Raw genomic sequence first — 6,000 nt, forward strand, 5'->3', positions numbered from 1 at the left:
CTACTCTTTATTAATTTGTTAACTACCAAATGATGCATGTAATAGATAGCAAACATATCAGCTTACAGGGCAAACTCTGGACAAGAGCCCTTTAGCAACAGAACTGTGGGCCTCTATGAATGATGCAAAATAAACTGTACATATAAATAACACTCGGCAATGAGTCTTAGATAGCAACTGAGGTTCCTAGCTGGCCTCTGTTGTGGCTCATTGCCCATTGCCCCTGGGGAATAATCTCCTCCAAACCTCAAAAGCCATGGGAAGTCTCACGAGATTGTGGCAGAAATGGGTTTTAATAACGGCCCTCAACATTCACTCTGCAGCAAAGGCTTGCTGCGTGGAAGAGGACGTAGGGCCTTCCAAGTAAACATGTAGCTTTTGAGCTCGTACCTTAGAGTGCAGGCTGCATCACATGTGGCTAATATTAAATATCAAGCAGCAGGTGGTGGCTTAGACACAGCTAATAATATCAAATGCGGGATGTAGTGATCCACTCGAAACACAATAACCGGTACGAGCAGCAGGGTAAAAGGGTGGCCATGCGTAGGTGCTAAAAGTGAGCAGGCAGAACCTACATTAATAATACCAACCTCTCTACTTTTGTTTTACAAACTCCATTGTCATTGTCTTTTGACACTGGCCTGCAGTGTAAGAGCTGTAAAACCAGCCACAGACAAGAAACTTTAAAGAGTATTAATAATAAATACATTATACAATGCATGTATGTAATATAATAAAATGTGCATATAACTACATCTAGATTACCAACTAAACTGGACATCATGCCCTGATGGATGCTGAAGGGGTTCCACTTTTATGCTGAGCACTTGTCAGCTACTTTTCCATCAACTCCTAGTTCTTCTAAGCCCCAAACCACCTCTATTGGCTTTAGGATGGATCACTCTGTGGAGGTCAGGTCAGAACCTCTTTCTTTGACAAATTGGTCTCAAAGTGGTTTGACGTGTTTTGATGGTCATTGTGACCCAAATAAGTGCAACCCAGACGAGTTGCTGCAAAATGCTGTGGTGTCCATGCAGGCTAAGGGTCCTTGAGTATCTTTAACAAGGTGGCAGCACTGAAATACACTGAATACAAAAACGTATTTAAGATCCTCTGTAAATGTAATATTCCTGCTCAGATGTGTTAGTCTTTTTAAAAAGTGTAATAGAACAAGCATTTGCATACAACTGGTCCACATATAAATATTAGAAAACATTTTGTCATGACAATAAACATGGGCAATAAACATGACTGTGAGTTTGAATCCGGGATCCAGCTTTGTGTGTGTGGCGTTTGCATGATGAACCTGTGTTAACAAGCGTTTCCTCGAATTTTCAGAATTTTCAGTGTTTTTTCTGCCACCTCAAAACAAACACACAGAGCAGGAATGAAGGAAAAGCTGGTCTTAACAGTCTCTGAGTGTCCAGAGATCTACGACACAACATTATCGTTAGAAAATTAGAAAAACCGCATAGGCAACGTTTTTTTTTTTTCTGAAAGCAGCTTTACATTTTCTCTAGTGAGCAAAAGAATGGTCTGTGTTGAGTCCGTGCTCACCTGATGTCATGGATGTCTGAACCTGCCGTTTTGCTGCCGTTTATGGCTTCATTTTGTAATGGGTTAGGTTCTGTGTATAGTGAGGAAACTCTGGTGAAGCATGCAGACAAAGGAGGGCCAGCAGGAAGAAAGAGAATCTCACAGTGCTGCTGGGGTTTCCATCATTCTCTTTATTTATTATGCCTATTCTGCCACGCCCATGTAAATGTTGGTAACTGCTCGTACATTAGACAGGGACATTACAGTACCAAATGATACTGCTTTTATCAAATACCAAATGAAATAATAAAGGGACCACAGGAGCTTGGACCAGTCTGCTCAGTTCTTATGTTTGGTGGAGAGTTGATCTGCATCAGTAGCAAATTGTAGAAAAAACAAAGCGTTCACACAGATGTACAAACTCTTATATTTGACTATGTGTGACTATGTAGAACATTCATGGCATGCATTGCGATGCATCGATATTGAGGCATTGATAATTGTAATCGAATCGAATCGTGAGACCAGTGAAGGCTCACACCTCTACTTCCCACCACCCAACGGCATGCAGACTAGATGAATTGGCGACTCTTAATTGCCCATAGGTGTTGGAGTGTGAAACAGGCAGTAATGGATATTGAGTGAGTGAGGGAGCAAGTGAGACCAATTTCATTGTTTTGAACAACTGTCATGATCATTTTCATGAATATTTTGTGATAAAGCACAAACACTTGTTTTCATGTCAAGGTACGTACATTAAATGAAGGTTATCTTATTGGTTACGCAATGCGATCGTTATAATCAGAAATACAGTGAATGGTGTGATAATATTGTACAAGAGCACACTGTCTAGCAGGATGACATTCATTTTCACTGAATGTCATAAGGACATTCAGTGAGGTGTGTCCAAACGTTGTGGTGCTGCTGCATGTTCACATCACTGCATATAATTCTATTTTTGTTGCTAGAGAGCAAGCAACACCAACTGAATAATAAAAAAAAAAAATCATCAAAATCATCATCTGTGGTTACTTTGTCAATTTGAGAGTGCCATCTCCAGACAGTCATTAAGTAAGTTCTGTTGTTGTTTTAATTATCGACAGTAAAGCAATCTGTTCATAATTACAAACATTTGCTTGTAGCAATTACAAACAGTGGCTGGTAGCGGTTTAATTTGCCCGCTCTAATCTCGGCTGTAATTAGAGCTCACACAAGCAGAGCACTGGAGTCGTTCAGCTTCCAGGCAAGGACAAGACTGAAATTCCCATTATAACACACTGCCTAACGCCTCGAGTGCACGCACGTTCACACGCGTACTCACACGCCATCGATTTCACCGGTTTTTTAAATAGTACAGTTAAGGAAAGTGCCGGTCCTTTATTTTTTTTTTTGCCTTGTACACAGGCCTTGGTGTTAGCGGACGTTCATGACTTGGGCTTGATTCCTGTTCTCTAATATTCTATTTAAATGTGGGAAGGAGTCAAATTCCTCTCATTACACGGAAGAACATTTGGTTCTACAAAGGAACATGACCTCTGTTTAGGTGATGAAAACATTTTCAGACTGTTCCACTTTAGTATCAATTCATGTGTGATCCGCTTAATAAAATATTTTACCAAGCTATCTACAAATATTTCAAAAGAATGATCTGTATTATTAGGCTGAAACCTCACATTTTTTCCAAACGCTGCTATGCTTTTATTATCTATCACCAGCAGACAGATACACGCACGTGCCAAGTTCTCTTGGCATGAGGGCTCTTGTGCTGAACCTAATAAAACTCTACCAGCCCTCTTCTAGCATTACAGGATTGCATCAAACCGCATGTGAGATGTCGTGGCAGCTGAGGTCCGTGCTGGCGCGAGAGAACGTTGACAGTTGAGTTTTAATCAGAGCGTCTCGTGTCAGGATCGGATGTATGTCACGGACTCCATTCTGCCCTTCCACACTCTGTCCATTTCAGGATCTGAGTAATGGAGGCGGGAGGGGTGGAGTCGTGGGGTGGGGTGGGGTGGGTTGAGCAAATTGGTTGACAAGCAGGGAAATGTGTGTCTATCATGAATCGGCAACACACACCCTAACACATGCCAAGTGCGTGTCATGCACTGACTCCAAGGTCAGTCTGGGATGTTGTGTCAAGCTGCAGTGCGAATTCGAGAAGTTGCATAGAAAAAACACACAAACTCACACACTTGCACAGATTGCCAATGATATCTATCTTCTAGTGAACATGAATCTAATTCCTGCTTTTCCATTCCAATCGTCCTGAGTAAAATGAATACATAGGTAAAATATACACTCTTCTCACACACACACTCACACACACACACACCACAGCACTAATAATTATAAACTGAGTCCATCTCTCACTGTCACTAAAACCCCATTCAGCTCACTCTCAGGTCTCTTTTCTACTCAAATGATAGCTATTAATTCCCTTCGGAGACAGCTTGATGGAAGGCTAACAACATTTTATATTGTTGATACACTTCGGACTTGAGCTGCATTCTCTCAATTACTGATGCGAGATAGCTGGTAACCTGGTAACAAATGGGCCACACTATTTCGATGATATCAAAATCCCTTTATCGGGAGAGTTGGTAGACATCTTCAGGCACCAATGTATCCCAAAGATGATCTTAAGTGCACAATTGTTCTGCACAATTCCAATCATCTGGAATAATTATTAGCCTTGTCCCTTTGTGCCGACAAGCCAACAGAAGCCAACAATGTTGCTTTTCTCTACCCGTTATTACGTTCAGCCTTTCTTTTTAAAAAGTCCCACATTTCTCTGCATGTGAACCGCAACCATAACTTAACCAGCACATTTCGTCCAAGTTCTGCTAATAAAAGAGGGAGTTAAAGAAATGTTTCTGTAATTTTAAAGACCAGTGTTCACCAAAAGGACTGGAAAAGCACTTTGACAGAGAAAGTATTTTAAAAGCCTTCGTTCTTCTGCTATTACACCCCATATTGGGTTTCAAATTGAAATTCCTTTCAGCACAAGAGTAAGGGCTCTGTGCTGCAGCGAGTAAAGGATCCTGTTCATTATCAAAGCAAATATTTGAAGGTTCAGTGGGACAAATGGGATTTCAATATTCATTTAATGCATTTTTGATAATTTTTCTTTGTGGAAAGGACACAGAAAAATTCCACAGGGTTGGCCATTACTGTTTTCCACTAGGTTTGAAAAACGAGAAGAATGAACAAGTCCAACATGATTGGATGTTTTTATTAGAGGATCTCCAAATATGTTTCTGCACCCAGGGTCAGAGCCCTGAATAAAAACACAATCTGCTACTTAATGAAAGAGGGTTTTACCCTTTTTACATCATCAAATGTACACACACACAAACACACACACATATATATATATATATATATAAACACACACACACACACTTTTTTTGGAGGGAGTGGATGTCTCAGAGACTTACAATTAGGGGTCAAACAAACAAACAAGGCCCTGCTGCTAGTTAGCTCTCTTAATGAATAAATCATTGAGCAAGCCCACCTCCCCATTCTCACCCCTTCTTCCTTTACCCTCCACACACAGACTAATCAACCCAGGCAGACCCCCCACTCCAAACTCTCAAAACCCGTCAGTTGCTGTATTATTTCTTTATTTGTGTGTGTGTGGATGTGTTGTCCTCCGCCGTCCCATGCTGCACTGTATCTCAGGCCGCTGGGTCCTGGCCAGCAGAAATTAAACTCCTCAGAAAAGATAAACATCATATTACTTCATTACCCTTTTAAAACACATGCAAATTAAAGCCATTATCCGTCCCCTCTCTTTCACTCAGAGCAATGAAGTTCATCTGGCTGGTGTACAGCGGCTGCTCCCCTTTTGTCCTAACTGACCGTGAATGGCGGGGTGGTGTGTGTCGACGCTGCCCATTTTCCACCACCAAATTAAACATTAATGCCGCTCGACAGCAATAAATAACATTTATCACAATGGGGATCTTAGAACGTTTTTTTTTGCTCGCAAAAGGCTGCTCATCACGAGCCATCAGCTGACAACTGCAGCAATGTGATTAGCCCAGCAGCTGCCGGTGACAACTGTATCTAAATCATTTTAACACAAGACAACTCTTTGATCTCCCCCACGCATGAAATTACAACCGAGTTGTGTTCATATTAGCGCCTCTCCTCTCCCTTTTCCCAATTATCCGGCTAATCAACAGCATCATTACCTTATCGTCGCAACAATCGCATCTCATCCATATTTTAGTTAGTGCTCATTAACATCAGGCTAACAGTTTTTTGTTCTGGAGTTATGGTACACTGTCAAAGGGCACTATTTTGAAACAGTTGCTAGCGCTTAGTGCTAAGCACGGGGCTTGGTGCACTAATGCAAGGTCAGAGGCATCCTCAAAATTTGCAGAAATAGATAGTAAAAGCAAGAAAGAAACATGGTTGTTAATGATGAGATGTACCGACGGACGTGGGTTTAAGTCATCC

The sequence above is a fragment of the Denticeps clupeoides genome, chromosome 16 (assembly GCF_900700375.1).
Source record: "Denticeps clupeoides chromosome 16, fDenClu1.1, whole genome shotgun sequence".
In the NCBI taxonomy this organism is placed as follows: domain Eukaryota; kingdom Metazoa; phylum Chordata; class Actinopteri; order Clupeiformes; family Denticipitidae; genus Denticeps; species Denticeps clupeoides.